Source organism: Megalobrama amblycephala, unplaced genomic scaffold (genome assembly GCF_018812025.1).
Source record: "Megalobrama amblycephala isolate DHTTF-2021 unplaced genomic scaffold, ASM1881202v1 scaffold253, whole genome shotgun sequence".
In the NCBI taxonomy this organism is placed as follows: domain Eukaryota; kingdom Metazoa; phylum Chordata; class Actinopteri; order Cypriniformes; family Xenocyprididae; genus Megalobrama; species Megalobrama amblycephala.
The window spans coordinates 542,614-556,443 of record NW_025953340.1 but is presented as its reverse complement, the minus strand read 5'-3'; the positions used below and the strand labels follow the sequence as shown (position 1 = coordinate 556,443).

Sequence of the window (13,830 nt, the reverse complement as noted above, 5' to 3'; positions counted from 1 at the left end):
ATACCGAGCTCGGCGCTCTCTCCTCGGACAGCACGCCAAATACGCATACTACTACGCATACTATTTACTATCTGATTATTTGTAAGTGTAAACTCGTGAAAAATAGGTCAATTTCATTGACGTTGTTTTACACATATTCACAACTAGTCACGACTAAAGACGTTCCCATAGCGCTAAGCACAGCTTTGAGTGTAGCCTTTGAAAGGGAACAATTGTTTCTTATTTTCACTGGCATGTCTCTAACTTCGGTAAAGTTGGTTTTATATTCGCACATTCGGACTTCCGCTTTCAATAACTTTGTGAATCTGCATTTAAAAAGGCTCATTTAATTTTATTATCGTTACTGACTGTTATGAGCACAAAGTACAACACAATTTTCTGTAGAGCTCGACAGCAAACAAACACACTTACCTCTATGGAGGGCTGTGACGTCATCGTTAATCTGAGGAACCATCTACAAAGTGCAAATTTCGATTGACAGCGTGATAAAGACTCACTGTCCATGGTACTTAAGTCTAGTGATGGGACGGTTGATACCGAGGCTTCGAGGCACAAATTAATTAATTTAGATGAGATTAGTTTATATTAGATATAACTGATTCAAGACAAGAGTGATTCCGTATGTCACGGACTTCCGAAGCTTTGATTAAGTGCTTTTTCAAACCGTAGATCTGTGATTTAGATGATTTAGATATGGTGGAGAAACAAGTCTGACCACCAGATGTCGCTAATGCGCACTATGTGGAACTGGAACTGGAACTGGAACTGTCTGTGTGCATCAAAACAGCCTTAGACCTTTGATACTGAACTTTTTCAGATAAAATGACTTCATTAAACACTTCATTTGTTCTTTACATTAATATAAATATTTTACAACTCCTTTTGAAAGGCTGTGAGTGTGTTTTCAAAAGCTATTGAACTGGAACTGTCTGTGTGCATCAAAACAGCCTTAGACCTTTGATACTGAACTTCTTCAGTTAATATGACTTCATTAAACACTGTTCATTTGTTCTTTACATTAATATAAATATTTTACAACTTCTTTTGAAAGGCTGTGAGTGTGTTTTCAAAAGCTAGTGAACTGGAACTGTGTGCATCAAAACAGCCTTAGACCTTTGATACTGAACTTCTTCAGTTAATATGACTTCATTAAACACTTTTCAACTGTTCTTTACATTAATATAAATATTTTACAACTTCTTTTGAAAGGCTGTGAGTGTGTTTTCAAAAGCTATTGAACTGGAACTGTGTGTGTGCATCAAAACAGCCTTAGACCTTTGATACTGAACTTCTTCAGTTAATATGACTTCATTAAACACTTTTCATTTGTTCTTTACATTAATATAAATATTTTACAACTTCTTTTGAAAGGCTGTGAGTGTGTTTTCAAAAGCTATTGAACTGGAACTGTCTGTGTCCATCAAAACAGCCTTAGACCTTTGATACTGAACTTCTTCAGTTAATATGACTTCATTAAACACTCTAACATCAAAATGGAAATATCCTTAATGCAGACAATATTTAAGGACGTTGACGAAAAATACTACATACAGCATTTCAGTGTGAATTGGTTAATTGTTCATTTGTACTCTGAGTTGAGGATCAGCATTCTTGTGCATCATTTGCGAAGTAAGTCTCCTGTGTCCCTCTATCTTGATGCCACTGGTGGTGTAGTGTCAAAAATTCCAGAACAGCCAAAACTGGTGTTGTAATATGCGCTCACTCTTCCAGGAAATGCAGGTCGAGATGCACCACCACTGCTTATTTGTGAGATGCTCTCCAATGACCAATGAAGCACTCAGTACCACCAATCACATTTTGACTCATGCAATTCACTTTGCATTTATCAAAGTACACCCAAATAAAAATTCACCAGGTCGAAACTGATTATAGCTGGGCTTTAATACAAAGTGTGATGCTCGCTTTCAACAAAGAGCACATCAGCACTTACCTCAACAGAGCATATGACTTCTGCATGAACAAAAAAATCAGTGGATGAAATGAAGTCATATATTGTACTACACATTTGCTCTGCTCACATCCTGAAAGCTGTCAGACAGGCAATCTGTAGGCAAACAGATGACAAAGGACTGAGATACTTTGCCACATCTGCTTTTGCAAGACTTCAAAATGCCAGCAACATGACTTAATAAAGAAAGGTGTTCCGTGCATTATGTGCCTTGCTCACAACCCAACAAAACACAGACCTCGTCAAAGAAAGTCTGCGTATTTTGGAGAGTGTCATTTCAAGATCCAAAGAGGAGCCACTGGAAGAAATTCCCCAATCTGAAGACTAGGAAATGTGTGAAAGTGAAGACAGAACACATGCAACGACCATCAGTGGCAAATCACCATTCTATGCCTTTTTTCAGCAGATTATGAAAGAGGTGAAGGAAGAAATGGTTGATGATGACACAGGGTTGGCAACAGAAGACAACCCATACTTTTGTCCAGGCATCCTCACAGTCCTCTTTGGTATACCTTGCTATCTTTCCTCTTTGGAGTGTTGGGAGACCTGATGGATGAATGTCATGAACAGTACATGGAGACAACAAAGAAACAACCAAAAACAAGAGATGCCAACTGTCACATTGAAAGGTGGTTTGGAATTGTCAAACATTCCATAATGCATAAAGAAAAAAAGTCAAACCAGGGACCTTCATAAGAAAAATGCACAAGTCTCTACAAGCGAGGTATACAGAGCATATCATCAAGCATGAACTTCCTCAAAAGCTTTTGCGGCAACCTGAGGCACCTTTGAACCTTGATCAGTCTCAAGAAACTTGGAAGAAGGAAGAACGTTTCCCATCCACCAAATCCAAATTCTTTTCTGTTCCACATAAAATACCTGCTCCCCAAAAAGAGGATCAAGAAGGATGTGGAAGTGGAAACTTCAAGTTCTGAAGCATGTCAGCCTCCTGCAGATGGACTCCATGTAGATGAACAGGTAATGAAGTCATTAGAACAAAACTTTAAACTATTAATTGCATATATGAAGGTATGCTATTATTTACTCTATGAACGTCATATCATTACAGATCCAGATGCTATTGAAGAAGAAGGAACATACAGAGCTGCTAGTAGCCATTGTTCAGTCTCCTAGCCAGGATCTTGAGTTCCTTTTACATCACAAGGTATTCAATGCACTGAGGCCACATGAATGGTTATTTGGAGAGGTACACATTACAGAACAAAAATCTAAATGCATAATTACAATTATATTTGTATGTAACAGTAAATGTTGTCCTCAATGTATGTCAATCAAGTAATGTGATTCAAATTGAAATGCTTTATCATTTTAGACTATTGAGTGCTATTTCAGAACTGTACTTAATAAGGAGGATGCAAATCTCTACCAGCTAAGCCATTACACCACAGGTGTCATTTTAAATGGCACAAGAGAGCAGATGGAACAGCAAGGATTTTGAAAAGTGAGTGCAACTACTTATGATATTTAATTTTCACATGTACACTGCACAGACATGATCTTTTACATTTTTGATAAACAGGTCAACTTAGAGCAATATGATGGGGTCATCACTTTTGTCAATATCACTAAAAATCACTGGAGGTTTGTGGTAAGTAAAAGAGTGCTAATTTCAATGATAAGCTACTACATATGCCCATTTAGACATGTTTGATCTTTCATTGACATTTATTTGCTAATTTATTTGTTTCTTTTTATCCAATTTAGTTTGTATATGCTCAGACTGACACCCTTTTCGTGCTTGACTTTCTGACTGGTACAAATGAAATGAAACTAAAAGGCATGCCAAAAATTCGGGTATGATAGTCTGTTTTAAAAAAAGATATTTAGCATGTGTAGATCCAAAACAGTAATACTTTTTTTACTAGCAAGCGCATACCCTTTCTGCTCTTTGTTCATGTATGATTATATTTGTGGAGTGAGACATGCTTATATTATGCTGTATTATAATCAATTTTACTATAATAAAATCTTCTTCAAAGGCAACTATACATTAGTGCTTTACTTTCTTATTATTTTGAACATTATTTTGTTTGTTTTTATAAAAAAAATCATAATCATTTATAGTCATGTATGTAGTTGTCATTGATTTATCATTATTATGGTAGTACTTTAAAACATAAATAATTCACAGAAACAAAACATAAATGACTGGTTAATCAAACATACTCAAACATACTCATAGTGTTTAATATAGTAATATTTACTGTAAAAGTGTAGTTTGTACCCTTAATGTGTAGTAAAGCTATTTTGTATTGACACACTATTAAAATTAATATCTTTGGAAAAAAGCATCATATCAGTGTAAAAGACATTTACAAATATTTATCTCAATTTAAAGAACATAATCATGGTGTTTAATGTACAAATATTTACTGTAAAAGTATAGTTTGTACCCTTAAAGTCTAATTAAACTATTTTGTATTGACACACTTCTAAAATTAATATCTTTGGAAAAAAATATCATATCAGTGTAAAAGAAGTTGCAAAATATTTATCTCAATGTAAAGAATATAGTCATATTATTTAATATAGTAATATTGACTGGAAAAGTATAGTTTGTACCCTTAAAGTCTAATAAAGCTATTTTGTATTGACACACTATTAAAATGAATATCTTTGGAAAAAAGCATCATATCAGTGTAAAAGAAGTTGCAAAATATTTATCTCAATGTAAAGAACACACTTATAGTGTTTAATGTACAAATATTGCCTGGAAAAGGATACTTTTTACCCTTAAACTGTAATAAAGCTATTTTGTATTGACACAGTTCTAAAATTAATATCTTTGAAAAAAATTATCATATCAATGTAAAAGAAGTTGCAAAATATTTGTCTCAATGTAAAGAATATAGTCATAGTGTTTAATGTACAAATATTGCCTGGAAAAGGATACTTTTTACCCTTAAACTGTAATAAAGCTATTTTGTATTGACACAATTCTAAAATTAATATCTTCGGAAAAAAGCATCATATCAGTCTAAAAGAAGTTGCAAAATATTTATCTCAATGTAAAGAACACACTTATAGTGTTTAATATAGTAATATTGACTGGAAAAGTATAGTTTGTACCCTTAAAGTCTAATAAAGCTATTTTGTATTGACACACTTCTAAAATTAATTTCTTTGGAAAAAAGCCTCACATCAGTCTGAAAGAAGTTTACAAATATTTATCTCAATGTAAAGAACATAGTCATGGTGTTTAATGTACAAATATTGCCTGGAAAAGGATACTTTTTACCCTTAAACTGTAATAAAGCTATTTTGTATTGACACAATTCTAAAATTAATATCTTTGGAAAAAAAGCATCATATCAATGTAAAAGAAGTTGCAAAATATTTATCTCAATGTGAAGAATATAGTCATAGTGTTTAATATAGTAATATTTACTGTAAAAGTGTAGTTTGTACCCTTAATGTCTAATAAAGCTATTTTGTATTGACACACTTCTAAAATTAATATCTTTGGAAAAAATTATCATATCAGTGTAAAAGCAGTTGCAAAATATTTATCTCAATGTAAAGAACACACTTATAGTGTTTAATATAGTAATATTTACTGTAAAAGTGTAGTTTGTACCCTTAATGTCTAATAAAGCTATTTTGTATTGACACACTTCTAATATTAATATCTTTTGAAAAAAAGCCTCATATCAGTCTAAGAGAAGTTGAAAAATAGTTATCTTAATGTAAAGAACAGTTGAAAAGTGTTTAATGAAGTCATATTAACTGAAAAAGTTCAGTATCAAGGGTCTAAGTCTGTTTTGATGGACACACATAGTTCCAGTTCAATAGCTTTTGAAAACACACTCAACAGCCTTTCAAAAGAAGTTGTAAAATATTTATATTAATGTAAAGAACAAATGAAAAGTGTTTAATGAAGTCATTTTATCTGAAAAAGTTCAGTATTAAAGGTCTAAGTCTGTTTTGATGCACACAGACAGTTCCAGTTCAATAGCTTTTGAAAACACACTCACAGCCTTTCAAAAGAAGTTGTAAAATATTTATATTAATGTAAAGAACAAATGAACAGTGTTTAATGAAGTCATTTTAACTGAAAAAGTTCAGTATCAAAGGTCTAAGGCTGTTTTGATGGACACAGACAGTTCCAGTTCAATAGCTTTTGAAAACACACTCACAGCCTTTCAAAAGAAGTTGTAAAATATTTATATTAATGTAAAGAACAAATGAAAAGTGTTTAATGATAATTTTAACTGAAGAAGTTTAAAACATAAATGACACACACAAACAAAACATAAACGACTGGTTAATCAAGCTACTTAATACAGAGTTTCAGAGTAAAGTAAAGTTGGCCGCATATTCACAGATTCCAATTTCCCGGATCAATAACATGTGCGCTAAACGCTGTTACTACACAAATAACACCTCTTTTTAATCGTAGTAACATAGACAAGCAGCAACAGCCTTATTTTCCTCAAAACCAGCTTTCATCTGCAGTGGAAAACACGCATTGATCTCTATACGCACACGGCTAAGAGACAGAATGAAAGGAACCATCTGCAAAGTCCTACGAAACTCCAAATACTTTACTTCAAACAGTCAAGAACCTCACTGTAATACAATGTTGGTGATTTCTGTGCAGGATTCCACACCACCCCCCTTCACCGCTGGAAAAAAAATCATGAACGTGGGCTATATAAAGGTATCTGTCACATCTGGAATGATGATCTGGTGTGGAATGATCATAAAATCTAGGCTAGGCAGGTCAGTTAACAAAATACCGTTTAAAAAATTACTATTAAAACGTGGTGGAAAACATGTGTATCTTTCATTTCCAATGTGTATATCGTAATGTATTACCTTGAAAAATATTTATTGTCAAATGTGTTGAATGTAAAGTCCTCTGAGGAATTACACCATTCAGTGTGAATTTATCTGAGAATATTCTTAAATAAGGAAATCTATTCAGTGATTGGTCCATGTCTATGTCGTCATCCAAAATACCATTTGTGGCACAGCAAAGTGTCGTGAATCATCTCTAAGACGCTGACGCTCTGACACTTAAGATGTAGTTCACTTAAATTATGACTGAGATGCTTCATAAGTAGGCCTAACTTTTAAGCGTAGATTTGAGGCAAGATTTTTTTCAGCAGTGTTCTTGTGAGTAATTGTCAGAGGCTTGATAAATATGGGTTACCATGATGGTGATTGGTGGTTCCAGTAGTTGGCCACTAATCGTTTAAATGTTTGGTTTATGCTTAACTGCTGAATCGGTGTGTGTTAAAACACAATTGAAGCAATAAATGAAGTGGAAATATATGAGTAGAATTATGGGTAGTTCTTTTTTAGATGTCATTAATTATATCTTGTTTTATCAATGAGTTTGAAATATAATAATTAATATGAGCCCTTAATATAATTTATTTGCTAATCCGGTGATAGTACAACATGGCTTATAACTGTACTGCAGGATTGAAGGAAAGAGGACTCTAATGAGAAATATAGATATCAGTAATCAGCATATGAATCTCAACAATGGTGACAATAAACAAAATATTCATAAAGATAAATTCGACATAAAAAGCGAATAAAACACAACAAAAATCACAGCAAACAACTATCGTTTTCCAACAATAGTTCGAAAAAAATATATTGTACAATTCAGTTGCATTATTTATTAATAGTGTGATGCATTCTGGGAGTTTTTTTTTGTTTACCATGGTACCCAGCATGCATTGCGACATGAAACTTTGGTCACCGTTACTGAGAATCATGGGTTGATTGTTGATGTGTTCTTTTGTCACTGCAGAAAAGACTTTTTATTTTAATTTATTAATATAGTACATGTTAACAATTACATTCAAATTAACACTGGATAGTAAGGAAAATCCACGATTCTTATATAACCATAATTTCCGATCTTTTATCTTTTCATAACATTACAATTTGTAAGATCAACAGATCCTCAGATACTTTGATCTCCTGAGATATGGACAGCACAAACGCATACAGCCATTTGTCTCCACACCCTACAGCGTGAAGTTGCGGGAAGGCTTCTTTCCATCCTGTCCTTCCTTTGCATTTGCTCCTTCTCCCCCACTTCCTTCCCTTTACACATTCTTCCCATCACTCAGTTCACTTAAAAAGATTATATACAAATTATAATGTTCTGTCAATGCAAATGAATTAACATTCATGTTTGGTATCATTTGAAATGTCTCAATGCAACTGGTACAATGGTCTCGTCTACATAAAAGTAAACCAAAGGTATTAAAGGTTTTAAGAGTTTTAGAGATACTTTGGTTGCAACCATGGGTGTGCCTCTTTCCCAGGGTCTTTCATCTAAATTACCTCCTGTTCCACAGCAAGGTGCGAACCCCTGAGGTCTGTGACCCTAGTCAATGCAAATTCTGATTGTAAGTTCATGCCCCACATTGGGGGATGTTTTGTCTTGGTCTGAGTATTTAAAGAAATGTTGCAAAAGGCTCGGGGCGCTTCTGTATTCAGACGTGCCCTCATTGCTGGGTGTCTAGGACACTCAGCAGTGTGTATTTTCCTAATGTCAGGTATGCATCTTACTCTGTTTCTAAGCATTTGATGTTTGGTATTGATCACCTTTGAATTGATTATCTAATTGGCAGGATGCATTTACCTGACTAATAAATTGTCACATTTGATTTATTCTGACTTACTCTGAAATTATTGACTGTAGATTACGATGTATCCATTGTTACCGCAAATCTGCGTCAGGTTAGTAACGGACTAAAGTCCAGTTGAGTGGAGCATAAGGGCACACTAACTGTGATTTTAGAGCTCCGACTAACACTTGGCACTAGTTCAAGTGTACTTAGACTGTAAAGGCTAAAAAGGGAATTCCGTTTAGGACAACTAATCGACCAACCTAAATAGGGTGAGCCTTACCTCTGTTTATTGTAATGTTACTCTAGCTAAGTGTACATGAGAAATCATGGCATAACCAAACCAAAGCTACTATAAGAGAAGTAATATTGGTCGGCTTACCTGTAGTAGTGGTTATGACCTCTGACTAGAGTTAGTGTTACTTTAATTCAAGTGTATACAGATCTATGGGGACTACACAAATACTTTTAGAGAAAGCAAGCATGAGAGCGGCACTCTATTAGTATGGTCAATTACCTCTGTCTAGTGACCAAGACTGACGAGTTTGTGATCGTGGGCCCGCATATTAATGAATGGCCAGTGCGAGGACCCTGTGCGACACTGAGAACCGAATGAACGAGTATAATAAGAGTAAAGAGTTAAATAGAATATTCAAATGTAAAGCTAAATTATTATACAAATGACCAATAATCAATTGACATTCTAAACTAAATTCGAGGTCATAATAACATGGAGTCAGATAAAAGATTATTTGGAATTAAACTACTTTGCCACGCTGAAAAGACGGAACGCGCAAGAAACCTTCCCCGCCCGGTGGAAAACCGCCATTGGGCCGATTGGGCGGGCCTTACAAATTATTGATATACTGCAAACATGTTTGTTAAACAAACTGTCTCAGCAATCAAAGAACACCACTACTTATAACAAAACTTTAGAGACCAATAAATGGAAACATCAATCACCATCATGGTAACCTTAAATGAAAGAAATATAAAAGTTGTGTTAATTATCAATAAGAACTGCTGCAGACGTCTGACAGAAATAAATGTCATTGAAGTTAGTAATAAGTGAAGCTGGTAATGCTGTTTGTGGAGTTCTTTAATCCTCCTCTGCTGAGATATTAAGAGATTTAATGTATTTTGCCTAAAGTTGATTTCAGGCTGGTCGATTTGTTGCTATAAGTTGCTAAATTACGTTGTGAATTCATTGCGTGATGACATCATCACGTAGCCACAAACGCAAATCTCAGTTTTTGTGAAGTAGACACATAAAAAATAATTTTGTAATATGGTCAGATTTTGTAATATTTCAATATAGATGTGTTCATAAAAAAAGGATATACAAATATGATTTGTAAAAGTAGTAACATCTTTATGATCACATAGCCTATTACTTTTTTTAAATGCAGTAGCCTACAAATTGGGTGAATAAACATTGTGGTACCCTACCTTTCTCATAAATGTCCAGTAAATCATCTTGAAAAAAGTTTTTACACTACTTTTTGAAGTGTTCACCCAAGTTAAACATCCTGTTTGCTGTTATACTTTGTGAATGCTTGTCAATAATCTGATTGATTCAGTACCATGGACAGTGATAATTCTGCAGGACTGTAAACATCCTTCAATGCACATGATTTGTGATATTGTGAGAGTTTATTGTTAAACGAAGGTGTCATACAACAGGAAAATATAAAAGACAGTTTAGAAGTTTAGCCATTTATTTTATTTAACACGTGGAGAACACTGTTTTTATTACCACTTCAAACCAGAGAAACAGAGGTGAATAAAACAGCAATACATGGGCTGTATGTTCTGTAGGTATAGAAACAGAAACAGAAAAATATCTATATTCTATATTGTACATAGTTGGATAAAATGTAGTTGTCTGTTTGCACAAAATAAAACAATATCGAACTTTTGAGACGCTCCCTATGTGGTTTTCCGCACAACATTGGACATTCAGCAGACATTCAGCAAGTAAGCGATTAAACAATATATGGCCGTCTTGTTCGATTCTGGAAAATGTACAGATTGATAATAATTAGCTGTGAATAGCATGCCATGCTTTGTATTCGCAAATATTCACTTCAAAGCACATATAATTAGACAAATCTTAAACGCGGAAGTCCGAATGTGCGAATATAAAACCAACTTTACCGAAGTCGAGGAACTAGTGCATCTTTGAGCCTACATTCAGTATGAGTAAAATACTTAAAGGGATACTTCAGGATTTAGCATTAAGCTTTGTATTAGTAGAATACCACTAGTATTTTCGAATTACCGTGCTTTCCCCCTTCATATCAGCCCGAGATGAGAGATTTATGCATTTTTATTCTGCAAAAAAGCCTCCGATGACGCAAAAATCGCCATTTTGCGTCATCGGAGGCTTTTTTGGCCAGAGGCTTAAAACTACAGCCAGTAATAGCAGGTAGTTCCGCATTTTTTCACCACGCCCATATGGGGTTTCACTAACGCAGCAGACGCGATTGGAGTCTGAAATGACAAGTTCAATAACGTTACATAATATTTCAAGGAAATGAAGTTATTCTGAAGTGAAAAAAATGTGGGTTTTTCGTTGCCCAAATAAGAAGGCAATACATCTAACATATGCGCATTTGAGGTTACTCACGGACATAGATCAAAGATTTTATCAAAAGAGGGTGTCAATTATATTTTTAAGCTTACAGTAATTAACATTATTTTGTTATAGTCTGCACTACATCAGTGGTTCATCTCGCAAATTTATCGGTCTCTGCAGTCATCTCAACCAATACAGCAACAGGCTTTTGTGGTAACGTTAGCATAAATAGATAAATAGACTAACTCAGTTTTACAGAACAGTGGCTTTACTTTGATAACAGTCAACTTATATGCAACTTATATGTAATTGTCTATCTAACGCTACTTTGCTAAGTTTGCACTTTTACTGCTACCTACAACACTACATATAGGCTACTGTGTTATCAGAAATAGAGTCTAGTATCAGCGAGTCTTGCCTCTAGGCGAATACGCTTAGTACCAGATGGCCCAGGCTGTTCGTCCTCTGGGAAAGTGAATATCGATGGTATCGCGGTGTCCTTCAGAATGGTTCTCTTCATTGCAAGGATATTTGGTTCGTAGTCCTCGTGCTTGAAATGGAGACTACATATTCTGCATTTTTTTAGGTTTTCTATAACGGTGTCATCTCCAAACTTGGGGTGTTTGATGGCCCGCAGCCACTGTTTACATCGCTCCAAATCTTTAATCGGAAAATGATGGAAACTTACTTGTCCTTTCCTGGTTTTGGGTGTACATCCAGGTACGAAGCAATTTAGCACCATTTCGCTGTAAATGTATGAACTAACTCACGATTTATAGAATTAATATGTAACAAAGCAAGCCTAGTTGTTTGAATTTTCCTGGTAATTCCGCCTGTAACCGATAGGCGTGGTTTGGGCGTGGCCTCGCAAGGGCAGCAAAACAAGTGCATTCTGGGAGTTGTTGTCTTTCATCCACATTAGTCAAAAATACATTTTCTGCCTTTTCTCAGTCTAGAAAGCTCCAAATTCAAAAATAATTTCACATTTCTACAACATAAATGACCAATTTTAAATACACATTCATCTTTCCAGGGGTGAAGTACCCCTTTAAGTACTCTTAAAATCAGATACTTCAAGACTTTTACTCAAGTAGTATTGAAATTGGTGATTTGTAACTTGTAATGGAGTAATTTTCACTGCAAGGTATCTGTACTTTTACTCAAGTATGGTTTTCAGGTACTCTTTACACCTCTGGTGGTCTCACATCATCATCAGCTCAATTTCTGATATTCTGTGTTTCTTACAAGACCTTATGGACAAAGTCAGGTCTTTTTCCACTATTAAGATCTACCTGGCGGCTATTTCTGAGGACGCAGCGGTCAGACAGCATCCTCTAATCTTCAGATTTATGAAGGGTGCTTGTCATTCTTTGCCAGTCATCAGGAGAACTCTTTCTGAATGGGACCTCTCCATGGTGCTGGAGGCTCTGTCTCAATACCCTTTTGAGGCCCTGGGATGTATTTCCCTGCAGCTGCTGTCCTTCAAGATGGCTTTGCTCTTGGCCTTGGCTTCAGCTAAATGTGTCACTTGTCAGACTGAGCTACGTGTCAGTGAGCTACATGCACTCTCTGTTCCTTGTGCACTAAATTCTCTCTTAGTGGAGATAAAGTTTTTCTTAAGCCTAACCCAGCTTTTATGCCTAAGTGCTTCATGGCATTCACGTTGGAGGTCTTGGAGCTGTCTGCTTTTCACCCTCCACCTTTTTCCTCCACGGAGGATCAGAGGCTGAATGCTCTGTGTCCTATCCGTGCATTACAGACGTATATTACCAGGACCAGTGCTTTCCGGAAGAATGACCAGCTCTTTATTTCAAAGGTGTCCCCTCGCAAGGGGAGTCCCATATCTAAGCAACACCTCTCACATTGGCTTGAATGCTATTGCTTTGGCACACGAATCTAAGGGAGTGCAGCCACCAGGTAACATCAAAGCTCATTCCACGAGGGGCTTAGCCGCCTCTTGGGGTTTGTTTAGAGAAATGTCACTGCAGAACATCTGCTCTGCTGCCAGCTGGGCCTCTCCCCATACATTTGTGCATTACTACCAGATAGATGTTACCAAAACCTCGGTAGCACATTCTGTTTTAGGGGTGGGGTCTTCATAGCCCTCCTTGTTACCTTCCTTTCTCCCTTCCTATTTACACGTTGTAGTAAAAGAAGAAAGGGTGTGTGGGCCGGCAGGCCATGCACATTCATGTCACCTTCCATTCATTTACATTCCTGCCTGGGTGTTTATATTTGTATTGCTGGGATTATTTACATGTGTATGCTTCATACATGTTTCATGTCTTGCATGTGCACTGCAGTCATGTGTGTGCGAACAGGGTTGTCAGGTGCATGATTTTGTGACGTGTCAGGCACAGCCCCCTTAGGGTGACCATCCTCCTCTGCCTTACAGAACCTCACTGTAAGTGTATTGGGCAATCGGGGAGCTGTCCAGGTCTCTCCCAGAGGTGGATCTCAAACACAAGATGATGGAAGAGAACAACAGGTTAATGTCGTAACCCTGGTTCTCTGAAACATCGAGTGTAGTGATCCAACAGCTTTGCCCCGCTTGCCACACGAGAAGTGAATATACTTACTGGACAATAGCAGCGCATGCAGCTCATATATGCTCTCAGGTAAGGGGGGTGGGGCCTTACCTGGCAATGGCTATGCACTTCTGTCTG

The 13,830-nt window shown here is 36.0% G+C and overlaps 1 long non-coding RNA gene across 1 annotated transcript; it reads left to right on the top strand.

Moving 5' to 3' along the window:
- The first annotated feature begins 1,594 nt into the window (after positions 1 to 1,594).
- Positions 1,595 to 4,354, top strand: LOC125261051. Its single transcript, XR_007183201.1, has 4 exons — positions 1,595 to 2,947; positions 3,039 to 3,176; positions 3,303 to 3,431; positions 3,510 to 4,354. It is a non-coding gene; the product is annotated as an uncharacterized LOC125261051 (long non-coding RNA).
- The last annotated feature ends 9,476 nt before the right edge of the window (positions 4,355 to 13,830 follow it).